Source organism: Dama dama, chromosome 17 (assembly GCF_033118175.1).
Source record: "Dama dama isolate Ldn47 chromosome 17, ASM3311817v1, whole genome shotgun sequence".
NCBI classification, from domain to species: Eukaryota; Metazoa; Chordata; class Mammalia; order Artiodactyla; family Cervidae; genus Dama; species Dama dama.
In genome coordinates, this window is record NC_083697.1 from 35750133 (window position 1) to 35772810 (window position 22678).

A 22678-nucleotide genomic window follows, 5' to 3' on the forward strand; every position below is an offset into this window, starting at 1 on the left:
CACGTTTCTGTATCTTTTCAAGAACAAACGAAATTCTCTGAACCCTAATTTCATTGAAGTAATATTTGAGCTGGTACAGAACTAGATCCAACTATGTGGGAAGGCAAACTCAAAAATTCAAAAGAAAAGATAAAAAAAAAAAAAAAAAACTTCTTTGGGTGCTGTGACACTGGTATTAAAACTCCTTACTCCCTCTTGTCTCATTTTTAGAAGTGTGACAAATTTAGTGTTTCCTCCTAAAAGCAGAAAGGAAAAGCAAGCACCAGCCTGGAGTCTGCCAGCAACAAAGTAGTGATCACACTGTGCACTTCAGGATGGTCTGGGGGGACCTGATGGCATTTCTGTCCTGAGTATTCACTCCTTCTCTGTTTTATCATCTTTGTGACATAAAATGAGCCAATAAACAATTCCACAATGCTGTTGAAAATGTTCAATCCAATTACATGATTTTCCTTTTTTAAAAATCTAGCTTTCTGGTAAACTTATGCATAGTGATAGCAATTTTGAAGCAGGATACAGTCTGAAAGAGTAACCTTAAGTAGTATTCAAAAACTAAAATGATAACAATGGTACCATGGAACTAACAAGGATCTACCTAGAGAATTTTAAATATTTATATGCCCAAAGATTGCTCCATTTTCTACTGGGCAGAACAACGAAGTTCAAAATACACTGATGAAAGTTATTATTGGGTTTACTGGCAGTCAATACCAATTAAAAGCTACATTTTAAACTGCATATCAGGTGTTACTGGAAAATGCATCCATGTGAATAGCAGCTATTGAAATGAAGTTTATCGAAAAGGGTAAATAATGTATAAAAGTCCCAAGTGAGTGATGAAAACCTTGTATAGATGACAAGCCCCGTTATCAGTTGGAAACCAGTGCTCAGACTTATTGGCACCAAGAATGTTTTCTTAATTTCCTAAGTGTACACAACATCACACCCCCAAGTTGGCCTAGAATACCCTTACTTACTGCTTTATTCTATTAAAAACCATTTCAACTTACTTATATTCCTGACAAATCCATTTTATAATTTTAATTCGCAGTTCTAATGCTTCTTGTGGAGTATTTATTTATGCTTTCATTCAACATAACACTTGCTGAGAACTGGTGATGGGCTTGGTACTATAGCACAATCACTGCTCTCAGGGAAGCTGGTGCGGGAGACAGGGACTGGTGAACATATCATTATAACACAGCATGGTGACAGCCTCGGGCAAGCAAGCAGAACAACTCTTCCTGGAGACTGAACTCAGGGAAGGCTTTATGGAGGAGGAGGTGCTCCTAAAATAGAAGTAAACTATATGAAGTAATAGAAGAAAGTATGTGAGGATTTCAAATGTGTGGCACTTTGGGATGATGGTTAAGACCCACAGTACAGCCATGCAGTGGGCGCCTCCAGTAGTAATAAATAGCCCAGTCTTAGTATCACTAACCCAGAGGTTTCAGTACTGGGGCGGGAGGAGGGGGGCAAATGTCAAGGTTTATTTCTTCCCTGCCTGTTGACATTTTCACTGATTTCATCTTCAAACTTTCTTCTGATTTTTAAAATGTGATCCCATATTAGGTTTTGTTTTTGGAGAGGAAAAAGATAATTACGTATAGTACTAGTGTAGCAGTGTTAGCCGCTCAGTCTTGTCCAGCTTTTTTGCAACTCCATGGACTGTAGCCCACCAGGCTCCTCTGTCCATGGAATTTTCCAGGCAAGAATACTGGAGTGGGTTGCATCTCCACTTCCAGAGGATCTGCCTGACCCAGGGATCACACCCAGGTCTCCTGCATGCAGGAGGATTCTTTACCGCTTCAGCCATCAGTCAGTTCAGTAGCTCAGTCATATTTGACTCTTTGCAACCCCATGGACTGCAGCACGCCAGGCCTCCCTGTTCATCACCAACCCCTGGAGTTTACTCAAACTCATGTCCATTGAGTCAGTGATGGCATCCAACCATCTCATCCTCTGTTGTCCCCTTCTCCTCCCACCTTCAATCTTTCCCAGCATCAGGGTCTTTTCAAATGAGTCAGGAGGCATATTCCAGGGAGCCATATTCCCACAAAAATTTTTCTATTGACATTTATTCAAAAAACATTTATCAAGGAGCTGCTGGATGACAGGCTTGGCTTTTAATACTGGGAATATGACGGTGAACCAGACATACCTTCACGGGTTTTACCTTATAGTTGGGGGTGGAGAGGACTAACAAATGAGTGAAACATCTCATGGTCCCCTCAGAAAGGCAACAATACAACAGAATAATATGACAATGCTGGGGAAAAGAAAGCTTTGGAGACAGGGAATTAATAAAAGCTTTGCCTGAAGAGCCCATGAAGCTGAGACCTGAAAGATGAGGAGATAAACCATATAAGGATCTGTAGGAAGAGCATTCCAGGCAGACGAAACTGCTAATGGAAGATCCTAGGGTAAGAACAATCCTTGGCATTCAATGACAAACAACAACAACAAAAATGACAAACAATGAAAAACGCTGGGGGAGGAGGGAAAGAGATACACAATGAAGTTAAATAATTAGCACTGAATGATGTGGTGTTTTAGGCCAGTGGTTCTTAAACTGTACTGCACATGAGAATCACCTGTAATGCTTTTAAAAATCCAAATGCCTAGGCCACATCCGAGACCTATCACTGAAGCAGGAACCAGTGATCAAGTGTTCTCGAAACCCTCCATGGGATTCTGATGTGCAGCCCAGCTAAAAGCACTAATTTAAGCCATGGAAAGATTCAAATTTTACTCTAATTACACAAACAGTCATTGGAAGATTAAATTTGAGCTGAAATTTCTGTCATGCACTTAATTGTTTAATGTCTATCTGGATACCTGGGGAAAAGAAACAACAGGCCTTAAGAATACATTAGTTTCCTAAGCAAATTCTTCTAAAGAACAATAAAAATGAAAACAATTATTGAAACATGTCCCTCTAGAAATTCAAATAATTTAGGTGAATAATGGTTCTTCAGGTAATGCCCACTCGGTCATACGCATTTCCTGATTCATTGCTTTAATGTATTCTCCCTGTAAATCCTAGAATATGTTTGCTTATAATTTGTGAATAACTTTGTATCTCTGAAGAAAAATGACACACAAAACATTTGAGCTGGTGTCTGAATTTTCCTTATATTATTTTTTTGATTATTTGCAGCATTAACTGTGGGAGTTCTCTAGTGCAGCCCACATGGTCCCATCCACTGTAAATGGCACATCATTTTGAAGAACATAATTCTGATAAGAGTTTGCTCACTAGCATTGCATTGGGAAATAACCTTTGAGGAGAAATGGGATTTATTTGGAACTGATGTCACCTGAGAAACTCACCATGGGTTAAAATATTTAGATACATTTATCAGGTGCAGATGACATCTCTATTTTCAAATAAACACTAGAACACCTCTTTTTTTGGACGGCATTTAACAGAGAATAAAGTTTCCCAATGGTAGTCAAATGTCTCATTTTCCAGCTCTTAGTGTCAACTTGAGTTCCTATCTTGTAACAGCTAATAATTATGCATAAACTAAGGTACCAAAATTAAAGAAAAGCAAAAGCAATCAAGTCCTGGTCCCATTTCAGGCAAGCAAACCAATCAGCTAAAAACTGACTCAACTATCATGTGGCTCCACAGTCCTAGAAGCTCTGCTGAGATACCATCTCCTCCAGTTTCATGAGGATACTAAAATACATGAACTACATGAAGGAATTTTATTTAAAAAGTCAGCCCCTTAAGTTTAGAAAATAAACTTAAGATATTCCTTAATTTGCCTACCCAAGACAATATTTCATCAAAACTGCATATGTAAATACTGTATTACCACCAATTTTTCTTTAAAGGAATTTCAAGACAGTAGATAAATTTTCTGTACAGTCCATTTGTATGGAATTCACAGTATGTGAGTCAAAAGAAATAACAACTTCTATTCAACCCTATCTTCTTTAAGTTCTATCTGATAAAGCCATCTGAGTTAACCTATCTCAAAATAGCCTGTGCATTCTTTCTATACCTTTATGAAAACCCACAGCATCCCCATCTTGTATTAAGTATCTGTCTCCTTTTTTTTCTAGTAGACAATACATTAATTGAAATCAAGAGCTATGTTTATGTACTTTTGCACATTCACAGTACCATCCTTTGTAGTGTTATACAAACACCTAATTAATGAATAATGCAGACTTATCAGCCTCCCACTACTGAAGGTAAGACATATAAAGCAGCTAAGTGCTGGAAGGAGCTGCAAATATACATTACCAATGACAAGCCCTGGTGCCTACCACTCTCTCCTCCTTGGTAAAAGGACAAAAAAGTGAGGAATTTGAAAAAAACACGAAAAGGCTGAAATGTGAAATGAGAGGTACTGCTATGCTCTGAACAAGAAAAGAGACCCATTGAAAAAGAGGAGTCGATGATTTAAGACTGCAGACATAAATGAAAGATAAAATGGGCCATAAATTCATTCAATCATTCACTCCTTCAGTAAACAATTTTGAACATCTAATACAGGCCCGCCATCGAGAACATAAAACTAAGTAAGACACAGCCCCAGACTCCAAGTAGCACACCAGCAAAAGCTATAATGTATAGTAATAAGACCAATGTAAGCGCTATACGTAAGTGAAAAAGTACAAGCGCTTAATTCATTGGGAAGGAAAGGTAGTCATGGAACTAAGCCTAAATGGGACGAGTAGAATTAGTCTGGGAAAAGAGGCAGAGCTGTGAGAGAGAGTACAGTCTGTGCAGAGAGTGACAAGCAGTCTCTGTGGATGGAGCAGAGGCTGCCGTGGAGGGAGAAGCAGGAGACAAGGCAAGAAAGGGAAGATGGGGCTAATCACGGAGGGCCTGGGCTTTTGTAACTGTCAGCCTCCTGGCAGTGAGAAACCAGTGAGCGGCTTTAAGAAGCCATGTGGCATAAGAAGATTTGTAAAGCAGTGTGCAGGATGGGTAGGAGGGGAAGTAAGCAAAAAAATATAAAGGCCCCAAAAGATTGTCCTAAAATTATTAATAAATTTCGGTTCATCTGATCTTGCATAATGGCGAACACATAAACCTAACAGTTAGTACTCTGACAATCAATGAGTTACCAACTTGTGCAGAAAAAAAAATAATAACTCGTAAAATTTGAGTAGGAAACTATTAAATAGAACATATGAATTTCATCTTTAAATGAATAAGTTCAATTTTCATGAATAAGTCATAACATAATTACTTATTAATAAGTATTATTATTAATAACATAATAATCAAACTGTTAATACCCTTCTTAATACAATTAAAATGCTAAGTGAATTAATTGAAATGAGCTGAAAACATTTATCACAATCTGACATTCCAATTATCTTATTTCATGTTACTTTTATGTTACTTTATGACCCAGTTTTCAATGCTGTCATATTATTTTGTCATTTGTTGCTTTTATAGGATTACTACTTACCTAATGATCTAAGTTCTTTTGTTTGAAATACAATTCAATCGTCTTAAAAATCTGGTTGAACTTAAATGAACAAACCTACTCAATTTTACTAGGTTGCTTGCTGGAATTCATATCACAGAGAAATTTACTCGAGGGTGAATTGCTAAGGCAAAATTATAACTAAGACATGTAATAAGCAATCCTATGTTAGAACTTATACCACATTTTGAATATATTTTAAAAGATCTTTCAAATTACAGTTAACATTTCACTAAGCAATGCTACCTTGGAGAAGGAAATGGCAACCCACTCCAGTATTTCTGCCTGGAGAACCCCACGCGCAGAGCCTGGCGGGCTACAATCCAGGCGGTGGCAAAGCGCGGGACACAAATGCACCGTGGCACGCACACGACGCTAACTCTGCTTTTACGGTAACTGCATTTCCACTGTCGGTAGGCCACGTTAATTGGTAAAAAAGTGGTATACTTTCCTAGGTATATTAATTGCAATCAACTGTGATACTTTATTCTGGTATTTTTTATTCATTTTATATCACCTGAGATCCATTTAAGAGGGCTAAGTAGAACCGGTCCTTAAGAGTTCCGTGAAGACACGGTCGAGTTTCACACAGCCAGCAGTTTTCTGGTCCTTGGCTCTCACAGGCTACGGCAGGCCTGGCACTCCTACAAAAGCTGGCTGGACAGCAAGGCTGCTGGAAGCAGAGGGAAAGCTGAAGTAATAAGATGCAGGGGACAGGGCTCAGCCTATGCAGACTAAACATCCGAAACAGTCAAAAACTTTCCAAAGCACATGTGGCTCAGTCATGGAGTGGCAGAAGACAAACTCAGCTGATGCGACCAGGAAGAAAGGAGATGCTGGCAGCTGTACGTTCACCGCCTTTAACGGAAGAGCTCACTGCTCATATTCACGAAGTTCAACCGTATGTTCTGAGTATTTCCAAAAGATTAATTTGAAGAATTACCGTGACAATCTGTCGGTTCTTCTGCAGAGCTGGGTTGTAGGAAGAAATGTAATTTTTCTTAGTTTTTAAGAAACATTTTTCTTCTTTTACAAAACCACAAGGTTTCAATAGCTGGCCAGTTAAAACTATTACTATTCATAAACTCTGCATGCCTAAGAACTTGATACAACTTAAAACATGTACCACCCACAATCCTAATTTTGGCTTAGTCAAGAGAAAAACATCAAATTTAGATCCCCATTAAATGCTATAACTAGAATTATAAAATTCACTGAATGTTTAAATAGCAAAATTTGAGGATGAAAGCAAGGATGTTAAGTGTTTTTTTTTAATACATAAATTTAATACATATATTTCTATCAACATCTATGTCTATATTCCATAAACTTTGAAGCTGACCTGTAAAGACTGGGTGCAAAGCACAGTAGAGTTCATTTTCAAACAATGGCCACAACAATATCTCCTATCCCAAATGCTCTTCTTACATCCTATTGAGAGGTGAGGTCTACATTATTTCTCCTTGAATCTGGATGAGCTGATGACTACAGTGAAAGTGACACTATGTGCGTCAAGACCAGGTAATTAAAATATGGTCCGACCCTCACTTGACTCATCAGAACCCATGTTCTTAAAGCCTCTGGCTACCACTTTAGCAGTCTGACTATGCAGGGGACATGATGCTATAAGACCAAACTGCCAACGGGGGGGACTCATAGAGTCCTTAAGACTACATGAATAGAGACATGCCTGGACCACACCCTCAGCTGCTTCAGCATCCCGCTATTTTGGCTCCAGACACCAAAGACTTCAAATGCATGAGATGGAGTCAGAACCACCTAACTGAGCTCTGCCCAGAATTCTGGCCCACAGGAAGCAGGAGATAACATTGGTTTTGCTGTCTCAAGCCACCGTGTTTTATAGTTCTTTGTTAGAAGGCAATATATAACTAGAACATACTTTGATATCAGAAGTGAAAGTAGCACAATAAAAGTAAGCAAACTCAAAACTGATAGTATTGACTTTTAGACCAGGCAGCAGATGGAAGCCTGAATGAGACCGTCAATAAGACCTTGATGTGCCTCAAAGAGTTTTGACTGTGAGGGCCCCAGAGAAACAAGTGTTATGTTTTCTGAAGGCAGAGAAAAGAAGATTCTTGCTAAGTGGTTGAAGGACATTTAGCAATATGATTGCCCACAGTGAGGTAAAAAATAGAAAATGTACCTAATGAACGCCAAGGAATTAATTTAAAGAGACTTCTGAACAGAATACTGAAAGGAACACCTGCCTCCCCTTTGCTACTTACGATATGATACTGATAGAGACAGGTGAGTTAAAAAAGGGACTACTTGGTTTTCAGCAAAATTTGGAGGAACTATTAAAAACAAGACCAAACTTTCTAGGTTTGAAAATAAAACTATATTTCATTTCCTATCACTTCAGAGAGCAAAATAAAAAGGAGCCTCAGGGAAAAGATAAAATGCCAGGTGATGTCAGAAAAATCTGGTCTACAAGTAAAGGTAAGCATGTGACTATAAACACACTGTATCAAAATTTCAGGAGTATCAAGATGGTTGCCTCATAGATTCTTTAAAATAGATAAAGGACCATCTAAGGTTCTTAAGGGAAGAAGAAGACAACTTTCTCCTCTTAGCAACATGACTACTAAGAATTTTAAGGTTGGGAATGGGGTCGGGGAGCAAAGTCGTGGTAAGGGGTTAAGAGATACAAGTTTTTAGTGTTAGTCGCTCAGTCATATCCCACTCTTTGCAACCCCATGGATGGTAGCCCACCAGGTTCCTCTTTCCATGGGATTTCCCAGGCAAGAACACTGGAGTGGGTTGCCATTCCCTTCTCCAGAGGATCTTCCCAACCCAGGGACTGAACCCAGGTCTCCTGCATTGCAGGCAGATTCTTTACCATCTGAGGCACCAGGGAAGTCCCACGAGCTACTGGGTATAAAATAAGATACAAGGATGCAATGTTCAGTGCAGGGAATAAAGCCACATTCAATAATAATTTATACGGAGTATAATCTATTAAAACATCAAATTACTATGCTGTATACCTGAGACTAACATAATATTGCAAGTCAATTATACTTCAATTAAAAAAAAAAAGTGAGAATGTTATCACACCACATAGGGAACCTCTGGTAAAAGAGCAATTATCTCAGAAATTTGGGGAGTGTGGCTTTTGTTAACAGAGTGAATTATAAATTAACATATAAGAAACTCTAAAAATTTCTTAGCAAATTATTCCAATTGGCACTAAAAGCAAACAAAAACACCACAAAATAAAAAGTGGATTTTGGACCCCAAACTTTCATGCACAGGTAGAAGCTTGAGAAAACTTGTCAGCAACAAATACAGGCCATGTTTTTTTGGAAAAAGAATGAAAATTCCGAGGATGGAAAGAAGAACACAGTGAGAAGAATCAAGAGTCAAGGAGAACAATTCCCAGAAAAAGACTGAGCCCCAACTTAAGCAAATGACAGCAAGACCATCTGGGTTTGATATTTGCTGTGGGATACAGCAGGCTCTTATTTCTCCGTCTTTGAACAGGTGGGACCACAGAATTTTCCTGTGCCTGTCATACCATAAAATGTTGGCTACCTTATAAAGGGCAGATAACTTACATCTTTAGTTCAAAGTTTTTTCAGAAAATCCTCTAGTTCAAGAATTTTCAATACTTGAAGCCTTACTCAAGGAGCCTCATCTGCACCTGGATTTGATTTAGAAGACAAGGTCCTAGACTCCAAGGTAATGCAGTAATGGAATGAAACTTAAGCGGGGTGGGGTGGGGGGCTTTGATGGCAAACATAAGCATTTCTTAAATGTAAGAGGGCTGTAAAGGTGTGGTCAAAGAACGGCCAGAGGCAGATAACTGCAATAATATCTCCCATCCCACCACGTAGAGGGTAGTATGCCTGTCTACAAGATACTTATGAAAATGCATGGATGTATGTACATACCTAGAATAAGTAATGGAAAGAAATGAACCAATATGACATCTATGGTTACCCGAGGTGATGAAACTAATGAACAAACCTATTTTCTTTTTACTGTCTGCATTTTCCAAGTGTACTACAGACAGCAGATTATTTTCATATTCAAAAATATCATATAAAGTTATTCATTTAGGGCATATATCCAGAAACAATGAAAACTCTAATTCAAAAAGATACATCCATTACAATGTTCACAGCAGCAGTATTTATAACCAGGACATGGAAGCAACTTAAATGGCTATGAATGGATAAAGATGAATGAGTAAAGAAGATGTGGTATAAACATACAGTGGAATATTACTCAGCCATGAAAAAGAATGAAATAATGCCTTCTTCAGCAACACGGATGGAGTTAGAGATTATCACAGTAACTGAAACAAATCAGAGAAAGACAAATATCATATGATATTAATTTTATGTATAATGTAAAAAATGACACAAATGAATCTATTTACAAAACAGAAACAGACTCACAGACACAGAAAATAAACTTCCAGTTACCAAAGGAGAAGAGGTGGGGGAGAAATAAGTTAGGAGTTTGTGATTAACAGAAACACACTACTATATATAAAGTAAACAATAAGGACCTACTGTATGGCACAGAGAACTGTATTCAGTATCTTGTAAAAATCAATGAGAAAAAAGTCTGAAAAAAAAATATATATAACTGAATCACTTTGCTATACACCTGAAACTGACACAACATTGTAAATCAACTATACATCAATAAAAAGTTGTTTGGAAAAAATTATTGAATTAAATATCAATTGAAAATAAAAACAGGTCTGAAAAATCAGTATGAGTAGAGATAAAGCTATTTGTCTAAATAAAGAGCAAAAAACAAGTTAGCTAAAATGACAGCTAGCAAGACACTGAATGCAAATTATTTGTTTTAAATGGACTTAATTCTCCCCAAAATACTTTGTAAAGATGACTCATAAAATTTCTTCAAAGAAGATTTTATGTTATCCATAGCCTGAATGATTTTTTTTGGCTTATTATTTATTGTGGGAGAAAAAAGAATATTAAAGAATTAAAATATTATATGTACTACATCTTGCATTAATACCATTTAAATATTCCTCTAATTTCTTAAAGATTCTGAGCACAATTATTTATAATATATATAATAAATGATCACCCAAACCTTCAATACAAATGCAACACAATGTCAATCAAATGATCTTAAAATCATTTAGGAAACTTATTTATACTTTTCACTATTAAATAAGATTATATTACTTGTATAACTTTTACTTTTAGCCCCTTTGTCTAAGACATGAAATATATTTTAAGTGTGAAAACATTAGTTTAAGATTATAGTGTTATATAAGAGAGAAATTGTGTCACAGCTTCCTATTTTGTGGCGACAAATACATTAAATTAGGTTAAATTTTATTGCTAACAACATTTATATCAGTCTCATTATTACAGTTTACATATGAAGTATTTGATGCTTCAAAAACTTAAATTTTGTTGGAATAATCAATCCAAAATATTCTGTAACATTAAATATTGAAAGTAATAAATCTGTCAATGAATAAGCAGTAAGAGAAAATGGTAATTAAATCTGATCTCTGTGGTGTCATATTTGATAAGATCAAGACGGTAAATAGATATGGAGCTGCTGCTTGCAGCTGAGGCATCTTTGAATTAAATTAGGGTACTGCATGCTTATCCATCATGTTTTAATTGTCATGTGAAACTAAACATAAGTTAAATGACTATGTGATAGAGGTGAGGTCTAAACTGTTTTTCTTTAAAGTGAAAGACTGAATAAAAAACTATCTTAGTAAAATTTAGTTCGTAACAATGACTAATTTAATTAATAAACATGTTAAGTTCAAAGACTATTGGAATCACCCTCTTCCAACCAATAAATGATCACTCTCTTTCAATCAATGAATGTTCAAACAAATTTTTTGCCGAAATCAAACTGACTCTTTCTAAAACATATCCATTTCTACAGAGACAACTTTTTTATTTATCATTCTACAGGCCAGTTCTCCCATTTCACAATTACTGAAACAGGCGCAGACATGGGTGACTTTCTACAATGTCAGTCAGTGAATCAGAGGTGTCAAATAGTTTCTTTAAAACTTGACAACTCTACATAGTTTCTCTGACAACTCAAAGTCCCTTGCCTCCTGCCTGGGAGATACATTCTAGATTCTCACAAACTTGTTAACACAGGATCCTAATATTCTATCAAAAACTGAGTGGTCTCTGGAGGACAACTCTGCTTTATTTAGGAGATGGAAATTGTCACACAACAAGGTCACACAACAGGAGGAGGTCACACAACAGGCTGAGATCATGTGTGAAGCTGCAAACGGACAAGTTTCCATTACACACACTGTCAGAAGTGGCACCTTGAAATCACTTGAATGGTGATACATTGGTGGTACCTTGAATCAGTGTCAGGCAATTAATCACTCCCTCTAGTTCAATTTTAGTAATAGCAAACCCCCTTCAAATTATTATTCTGCTAGTGTAACTGAGGTATATGAAGTGTAAAGAAGAAGACTATCAAGTGTTTTGTGATTTTTTTCACATCAGCTTTGTGATTCAAATGGAAAATTATTCTAGAAAGTAAACTTTAATGACTTTCAAACACTATCCAAAACTTCAAAGTGTAACTAAAGTATTTCCTCAAACATAAAACATTATTCACATAATGCAGCACACCACCATTTTATGTAGCACTAAGGGGGAAAAAAAAAAAAAAACGCTGTGATTGTCATATGGTGACATTAAACCATATCCCAAATTCAGTGATCATAAAATATGTTAACACTGTATGTCTTAGGATCATTGAATACGCTTGGCTTATTTTAATGGGTTTACAAGAGGCAAAAGAATTTAAAAGGCTGTAAGATATAAAACAAGTATATAACAAAAACATAATCCTAGGCTTCCAAGTAACTAAAGAGTTAATATCTAATTATAGTTCTTAAGCATAGTAAATGTTGAAACATTGAGAAATATAGCAAACATTTAAAAACTCATGAAAATATCACTTTTACTTCTTAAAAAAACCGCAAGGCAATCAAAGCATAGTAAACATTGACTCTTTAGCAGACTTCTAAACTTAAATACCTAATTATTTGACAAAGTTAGAATTTCAGTCTACAAATATTTACTGGGCATGTACCATACATCAGGCTGTATTACAATAATGGAAGACACAGAGGGGAAATAGCAGACAGAATTCTCTGCCTAAGTGGATCTCACATTGTAGTGGGTAGATCATAAGAATACTAAACAAGGTTTCAATGTGAAATATGTTGGTGAGGAGGAAACTAAATCAGAGAAGGAAGATTTCTATTCTTTGATTCTATTATTGCAGTAAGAACACAGGCTCTTAATCCTAAAATCCAAATGTTTTTAAAGTAATCAAAATTTTGTTAGGATAAAACATGGGGCAGGGGAATGCTTTGTGATGGGCTACAAATTTTCCGAGGGTATTACCCAAAGTCAAAATAAAGTCCTTCAGGTTTGGAATAGAATGAACAGCCTAGTCTGTGTGTGTGTGTGTGTGTGTGTGTTACTTGCTCAGTCATGCCCAACTCTTTGCGACTCCATGGACTATAGCCCGCCAGGTTCTTCTGTCCATGGGATTCTCCAGGCAAAAATACTAGAGTGGGTAGCCATTACCTTTTCCAAGGGATCTTGCTGACCTAGGGATCAAATCTGGGTCTTCCACACTGCAGGGAGATTCTTTACTATCTTACTAGCCTGGCAACTATAGGCTTCTATCCAAGCACTTGTTTCAGTTAGAATGTAGTCACAGGGGCTGGTGGAATGCAGCTGGTCAAGACGATCTGAGATATAGGGATGAACTGTGGTTGCCCAGAAAAACTGCTAGAAAATCCACAAACAAGTATGAGTGAAGCTGGATAGAACCTGTAGAACATGAGGGACATTTGACAGTAGATAATGGAGTAAGGGAATGTAGATCTCCAGGAATAAGGCCTAATTACTTTAGAACATGGATCAAAGGTACAAGAATATAATGATGCCAGGGGTAGAACTCACTAATCAGGAAGATCTTCAGTTCTTACTGACTCGGCACAGGACGGATTCTCGAGTCGTCTCAAACACCAGAGGCCCATGGCTCTGTGCCTGCCACCTGCCCAACTCCATGAGCTGCCTTCAAGTGTCACAGTAAGGATCAAAGTCAAAAGTAACTCAAGGAGTATAAAATTACTTTGAGGTTGCCGCTTCTCAAACGCTCCTCCTAACATTTCAGCGTCTAAATTGGCAGTGTAAATTTTCTGACATTTCTCAGTCCAAAAAAATAAAATACCTAATTTTTAAATAAATGTAAAATTTGGCCCAGAACTCGACATAGCATTTTCATTTTCTCATGTAAAGTGCAGTCCACGAAAAACAGCATTCTTAAACTTGCTTTTATTTATTTTTTTAATTAAGTACTCACCACATCCCAGAGCTGAGCATTACAATGTTCCTCTGTGGAGGCTCAGTGAGACCTTGCCATAAGGAGTGGGGGAGACGGGGAGCCTGTGGAGCCACCACTACTAAGCAAGGTGTGACCACTCTGGTCTCTAGCTACATCTTTCTGAACAGCAAGTAAGCCATACAAATATTATTAAGTAATAGCACCTGGACAGATGCCAGGAAAGTCCAAAGAGGACAAAAAGGAAAGAAAATCTCTCTGAATGTAAAGTTACAAGTACAGTTCATATTTGGACAGCTAATAGAGAAATTAATCAAACCACTAAAATATCATTATCACTGCCTTTATGGAGATACCCTCCAAGTGAGATAACAAATATGGTCATGTGTGCTATCTCATGTTCTCTAATAAAATTTCAGATCTTTTTTGAGTTGTTAGAGTACCACAATCAGACTTTTTAATGTTCTTCTTATTTTATTAAATGGCCAAAGGAAAATTAACCTGTTTCACATGGACAAAACACGTGTAAATTAAAGTTATCTGTTGTATAAGTTAATAAAACTGGAATTTTTTTCTATTCTCATTTACAGAAAGCCACTTTACAATAAATGTGACTGCGGTACATACTCTGTAATGAGAATGTTGCATTTATAATTCTTCCTACTTTCTGAACTGCTGATTCTAGGCAATCTTCTCAATTCAAATTACATTAGTCATTAAACCTAAGAAAGATGTTAAACGTATGTGTATGTCTACTTAACAGGGTTGAAGACTGCACAAAAGGTCTAAAAGGGCTTATTCTAGGTCAAAAGGTGAAATTATCCCTTAATTCAATGGTTTTATTTTTCTTAAACTAACAGAGTTTGAATATAACCCAACTTTTGGGGTTTTATCATGAATCCCTATCTCCTCCCTACACATCAGTATTATATAAAAATATCTCACATGCTTAGTTTCTGCCTCTTTTTGTCACCTCCCAAGATAAAATAATTTCTTTATTACAGACTGACTAATATGTCTCCAAGGGCCCTCATTCCCTTCATGGAACTTCTAGAAACACTCCTTAAACTTTCCCACACTATCTCTTAGGATAGAGCTGGTTGTGCTCATGAAAATTTTTCAATATACACATAGCAAGTAAAATATTTTTCAATGATTGCACATAATCTGAATGGAGCCATCAAACTTTAGGTTTTCAATTCTTAATTGTACTTTAAATTAAATCTAATAAAATGCAACTATTTCTTAGGCATGACAATTAAGTCATAAACTCTCTTGAGAACATTTATGCCAAATATACACAGCCAAGTGAAGGTTCTGGAATTATCCAATTATAGGGAGATTTTTTCCATATAGCTCATTATACAGAGCTCATGACTTAAAAGAATATCCACTATATAATAGATTATTCATTGTAAAAAAAAACACTGTGGCCAATTAAGAAGTTTGCATTTTTTCATTACAGTATATTTTTTACCTTTGAGTAAGAAGACATACGCCTGTTCTTCTTATGGCAAATTTTTACATTGTTTTTTCCAAGGGTATTTAAGTATTCTATTTTCTTCTAAAACTGATATATCATTCATTTCAATACTCTTAATTCTATTTTTGTTTCTATGCTTATATTTTTTATTCTTTTCATAATTTCTCTGAGAAAGAGAATTAAATCTATATATTGAAACACTATTTTTAAATTTAAATATTTTTAAGTTGGTTATATGAGAATTCTCACTTTTACTTAGGTAGGTTTAAAGCTAATTTTAACTTCAACTTCTTGTATTCCCAGAACAAGAAAAATTACCAGGGCTGTAAATCAGAAACAACACAGAACTAGTTATTCATCAAGGCTATGTTACTGCCACTTAACGTAGTGTGCTGAGAAAGATATTGCAAGGTGGCATATATCAACTTTCAACCCATTTTAAAAGTCAATATTTAAATTAAGGGAGTCCAAAGCCAAGACATTTTGTTGAGAAACTCAAAATCTGTTTTCTACAACTGTGTGGTCGTATGTCCATCCTAAGTGCTTTGCTGGTTCACACTTTCCCTATGTGCCAGTGAACCTGCTTTCCAATGTTTGTCCACAAATGCCTCATCGATGATCACAGGGTCACTGCTCTAAATACTGTTCAGGGCTCTTGAGTGCCTAAAGATGTGTCATCATATCAATGCTCCTCTGCATATATGTAACATGAGAACACAGGCACTATTTACTCTTTTAGTCTAAAACAAACTACATTTCTTTGAAAGACATTCAGTGTACCACTAAGTAAATTCAGAAGATAAAAATCAGTCCCACAAAACGTGAACATGAAAGTTACTTTCATGAAAGTTACCTATTCTCCTTATTTTCTCCAATTTCTTTCAGCAGTTTTAAACCAAGAGAAAATCTGCCTGAAGGGGAGGAAAGAAAAAAAAAAAAGCTCTTAACTTCAATCTAAAATCTCTTACATAAGCCAGGCCAGAAAATAAATGGATGTGCATGCACCCTATCAAAAACCTGGATCTTTTTCTTTGACTACTGGAAGCTTATCTCAGATTTCTCCAGTGATAAGAAATACCATGAACAGTTAACTTTGGTGGGATGTCTGCTATGTGATAGGCTTTAGACATGGCTTTAGCTCTAATCCTCACAAGCCTGAGAAGGCATTACCCCATTTAAATAAAGGAATCTAAAGTAAGAGAGGTTTTATTTTGCCTAAAGGCACGCAGAGCTCCAATTCAAATTAAGATCTGAGAGCAAAACAGGTCTCTCTTCTGTTCTGCTCTTTTAGCTAATGAATAATAGAAATGATTTTAATGGATTGTCCCTCTTATATCAGTTCAGTCCCTCAGTCCTGTTTCTTTTTTTTTTTTTCCATCATGTCCGACTTTTTTCTTTCAAAATCTTCTTGTGACCCCATGGACTGCAGCACACCAGGCTTCCCTGTCCACCACCAACTCCTAGAGCTTGCTCAAACTCATGTCCATTGAGTTGGTGATGCCATCCAACCATCTCATCCTCTGTTGTCCCCTTCTCCACCTGCCTTCAATCTTTCCTAGCATCAGGGTGTTTTCCAAGGAGTCAATTCTTTCCATCAGGTAGCCAAAGTATTAGAGCTTCAGCTTCAGCATCAGTCCTTCCAATGAAGAGTCAGAATTAATTTTCCTTAGGATTCACTGATTTGACCTCCTTGTTGTCCAGGGGCCTCTCAAGAGTCTTCTCCAATACCACAGTTCAAAAGCATCAATTCTTTGGTGCTCAGTTTTCTTTATGGTCCAACTCTTGCATAAGTAAATACAACCTCATTTGAATTACAGTCTCACTAAATAATATTCAAAGTATATCTCCCTCTATTTCTTCTAACTTGAACAACTAAATAGGGGCTTAATTTTCAAAAGATCAATCAACATTAGTAAATTATAAGATACACATAGAAATGTAAGGTCTGTGCAATCAAGCAGATAAAGCTAACAGAGATAATTGACCAAAAGAAGAAACTTTACAGTGTTCCAATAGAATGTATATATTAATATACTTATCAGAAAGTAAATAACATACATAAGGAAAGAACATGCCTTAATATCTTGAAACAATATTAGGTTGTTTAAGGTAAGCAAAATGGGTGTCTGGCCAATCTACCTGCTAAAACACATTCTGGCATGGAAACTCTGTACTGGGAAAACTCTGTGTGTTAGGTTCTAGCTTACGTGCTCGTGGACAATGAATGTGACAAATGTATTAAGCAAAGGAGTAGCTGGGGAGTACTTCCTAGACGAGTTGAAAGTTGGCATGGTCTTGAGAGAAATTCAGCACTAGGGCGAGGCAGAAGAAAGCATGCTCCAATGTTATTACTGCAGAAAAGGGCTGGCAGGAAAGAGGGAGAAAGAATTCTTCAGACAGCTACACTGTATGAGCAAAAGGAACAGAAATTGGGCAGAAATTTTAAAAAGGGCAAATAAGAGAATATGTATATCTAAACGAGGACCAAGGGCCAGAAAAAACATGCACTTTAAATACACTCACACAGCTAAAAAGAAACACCAAGAACTTTAGTTCAAACCTCTCATTTCAAAGACAAGAAAACCAAGTCCCAGAGTAGTTAAACAATTTGCCCAGACACACGGGGACAGCCAAAACTTGATGAAAAACACTGCTCACCTGCTATTTTAGACAATGCTATTTCCACTCTAGCAGTGGTTTCCCAACCATCATTCCTGAGGTGAGGCCAAGGGATTTTGGGAAGTTCCCTCGGGAGCCCAGTGAGGAGCCAGGAGGAGGGTATTCAAACATGGTACTTCTGATTTTGTCTCTTTTTGGTTTTTTTTTCCCATTTATTTTTATTCGTTGGAGGCTAATTACTTTACAATATTGTAGTGGTTTTTGCCATACATTGACATGAATCCGCCATGGATTTACATGTGTTCCCCATCCCGATCCACCCTCCCACCTCCCTCTCCATCCCATCCCTCTGGGTCTTCCCAGTGAACCAGCCCTGAGCACCTGTCTCATGCATCCAACCTGGGCTGGTGATCTGTTTCACACTTGATAGTATACTTGTTTCAATGCTGTTCTCTCTGAACATCCCACCCTCTCCTTCTCCCACAGAGTCCAAAAGTCTGTTCTGTACATCTGTGTCTCTTTTTCTGTTTTGCATATAGGGTTATCATTACCATCTTTTTAAATTCCATATATATGCATTAGTATACTGTATTGGCCTTTATCTTTCTGGCTTACTTCACTCTGTATAATGGGCTCCAGTTTCATCCATCTCATTAGAACTGATTCAAATGAATTCTTTTTAATGGCTGAGTAAAATTCCATAGTGTATATGATTTTATCTCTTTTATATGTTGAAACTCTATTAAGATTTATTTGAAGAAAAGAATCTCTCTTTTTTCTTCAAGTACTCTTCAAGGCTTCATTAGCGATTAACATTGTTGAGTTCTGTGCTATGTGACACAGACACAAACACAAAAGGAAAAACAGTCTTTTGCCCTCAACAAATTAAACTACAAAACTTCCTCAACAACCAGGTACTGAGTGCATGTTGTATGCCAGGCACTCAGCTCTACACTGGGAAATGAAATGAACGAGAAAGACATTAATCCAGTAACAACACAGAGAAATATAACACACAACTGTGACAACGGCAAAGTTGCAAGAACCAAGGGGCACATGTGATCAGGAAGCTTTAATCCAAGGAGTCACTGTGTAGTAGAGCTGAAATGACTGTTTGAACCAGCAACTCTGACGATTCTAAGTGCTCAATAATAAGTATGTACAAGGCTCTATTAACACAGAGGAGGCAGTGATGAGCTCGGCTGAGGAGGCAGGGACACCTCTGATGAAAGTGTCATTCGTGCTTCATCTAGGAAGACATAATAAGCATATGTTGTTATTGCAGAAAAAGGCTGGCAAGAAAGAGGGAGAAAGAAGGATTCTTCAGACAGCTATACTGTACGAGCAAAAGGAACAGAAATTGGGCAGAAATTTTAAAAAGAGCAAGCTCTCAAGGAAAGAGTATAAGGTCATCTCAAAGAAAAACTAGCATTACAAAACACATGCAAGGGCCAAACCAGGCAGAGCCTCGTATCTACACCACTAACTGAGATTGAATCTGCACATGCTACCATGCAGGGGTACATCTGTCACTGAAGGCTGTAATCAGGAGTGTGACAGTCAAAACTGCATTCCAGAAAACTCCCCAGAAAGCACTAAGAAAGATAATAGACCAGAACACGGAAGACTAGTGGCTACGAGACCAATTAGAAGCTGCTACTATTTTACAAAGGATCACTAGAACTGTGGACTCATTTTAGGTTTCCTAGCATAGGTTGGTATTTTTAAAAGTTTGTTAAATGATTAATAAATGAATAAAGGAATAATACTATCATGCCAGGATAGGGAAAGAATATAAGGAATCATAAAAGAGAAGCAAAATTTTATGACCTGATGCTATAGCAAAAAGGAAGTCACTGAAAGTTTTCCATCAGAGGAGTAACGTAATGGAAATGTGTCTAGGAAAGCTTACCATATTATGGCATATCAGAATGAATAAGTGATAGAATGACAAATGATTTAAGAACACTTGCAACAAGACAGCTAAAGTAGTTCAAACATGAGCTAAAAATGTTCAGCCTGGTAATGGACCTGTATAAATATAGGAAAAAAATGAATGAAAGAGACATTTGCAAAGGAAAAAAAAAAATGAAGTCAATCAAGAGATAAGATTGGTTAATCTTTTTTCTATAAAGGGGCACATCATAAAAGTTTTAGGCTTTCAGGGCCACATGGTCTCTACCACAGCTATTAACTCTGCCACAGTAATAGGAGAGCAGCCACGGGCAGTCACAGACAATGTGTAAGCAAGTGGGCATGGCTGTGCTCCAATAAAACTTTACTTACAAAACAGGCAGTGGACTAGATTTGACCAGCAGAACATAGGTCATGTGGCTCTAGGAGTAAAAGAGCACTTCTGAAGAATTGATGCTTTCGAACTGTGGTTCTGGAGAAGACTCTTGAGAGTCCCTTGGACTGCAAGGAGATCAAACCAGTCTATCCTAAAGGAAATCAAATCTAAATAATCACTGGAAGGACTGATGCTGAAGCTCCAATACTTTGGCCACCTGATAAGAAGAGCCGACTCACTGGAAAAGATCCTGATCCTGGGAAAAACTGAGAGCAACAGGAGAAGGGGGCAACAGAGGATGAGATGGTTAGATAGCATCACTGACTCAATGGACATGAGTTTGAACAAACTCCAGGAGATAGTGAAGGACAGGGAAACCTGGCATGCTGCAGTCCACGGAGTCGCAAAAAGTCAGACACAACTTAGAGACTGAACAACCACAAGTAAACACAGCTGGGGAGGGTATCTGAGTCACAGTTACATTCACTACGAGTGATAGGAAGCCTAACATAGCATTGGCTCAAACAAGCAAAAGTGTATTTCTCTATCATAAGCAAATCCCAGGTAACAGAGAGGTTTCGTATGGCAATTCCACAATCCTAAAAAGCCCAGTCTCTTCCAATACCAATTTCACACCATCCTCCACGTACAACTCTTAGTTCCTGGTTCAAGACATCTGCTTGAAGTTCAACCACCAAATGAGCAATCTAAGGGAAGAAGAGTAGAAAAAGGCACAGCCTACACTTTGAGAGCCATTCTTTAAGTCACAAAGCCCTTTTACTTGCTAGCTGTCTACTGTTAAAAAAAAAAAAAAACAACTGCACTTGTTTCAAAAAGAACAGCTAAGGTCTTAAGCCTTTATTACTCATTCTCCCTAAACCAGAAAATATTTTTTGTTCACCTCTTGATTGTTGGCCTGTATAAAATTTCTTATTGGCTGAAGGTTACTCAATAAACTCTTTTCCTTCTGTCTGAAGTAATAAAACTATACAACACTATAAACATTTTCCATGTTTAACTCCAAGATCTTTGGTTTTCTGGATAGAAACAGTAGTGCTTTTGTTTTTTAAATTAAAGCAGCCCCTTAGACCTAGTTTGCCTCAGAATGCCCGAAAGTTTTCTCTTCTTACGCTCTAACATTACTATCACTTATTCCTAAACCACGCGGATATATGAGAGACTTAACCTTACTGACTCAAGCTGCCTCTGAAAACGGTTCACTGACATGAGTCACGGGAAAAATAACGATGTTCATAATGATCTCTTAAAGGGTCTAGTATGCAGGAGATTTATGCTATGAAATGATGTTTTAGATAAGCAGGAATCTCAATGTGTTTGTTGCTTGGTCACGTCTGACTCTTTGAGACCCCATGGGCTATAGCCTGCCAGGCTCCTCTGACCATGGGGATTCTCCAGGCAAGAACATTGGAGTGGGTTGCCACGCCCTCCTCCAAGGGGTCTCTCCAACCCAGGGATTGAACCCAGGTCTCCTGCACTGCAGGCGGATTCTTTACTGACTGACCCACCAGGGAAGCCCAAGAACACTGGAGTGGGTAGCCTATCCCTTCTCCAGGCGATCTTGCCGACCCAGGAACCAAAGCAGGGTCTCCTGCACTGCGAGTGCATTCTTTACCAGCTGAATTCCCAGGGAAGCCAAAGAGTCTTAATACTACAACTCTAATGAGGAGATAATTCCCTCAGAACTGGTAACACGGACATATTATTTCCTATTATTGAGATATAATTTCATTTTCCTTAAAAGATGACTTACAACTAAAACTGTCCTCATTAAACAAAAAGATCTGCAAAGTTCCTGGTCCTTCATTTTAGCAAAAAGAGATAAAAATTTAGCATCCAAGACAATTTCTGTGAGTTAAGAGGGGTTGGTCCTTAGGATCATGCAATAATTCAAGATGTGTCACTACTAACTCTCAATTTAAACAATAAGTCAAGAGCTATTAAACTTCTACTCTGACACTGCAAACACACAGACAATTCAATTAACATCTGAATCTCTGAAAACTAATTTTTAGATTATCACACTGACCTCTTTATTTTTCACTTTTAAGGGGATTTCAAAAATAATAACTAATGCACAAAACTTTCCATGTTGTAACTAAAGTCATATTCTCTACCCTAGATTTGATTCAGATATATCTCAATTCACATAATATTTTTATTACCTGACATTTTAATCAAAGATCAAAAGCTCCACGAGACAAAGCTTTTCCAAAGCTCTGTGAAGTAAATTAACTTTATGAAATGGAACCCAAGTGAGCATTTTGTAATGAAATTTTATATTAGATTTCAAGAAAGAATGCTGTCCTTATAAAGACAGCACATGTGGCTGAAACAATATTGGTAAAAAATATTTAAAAGAAAGGTGAGAAGAGACATTTTAATAATCCGAAGGAATATTCGACTTTCAAGAGTCTCCATAAAATGCTTACAAACTCTCTC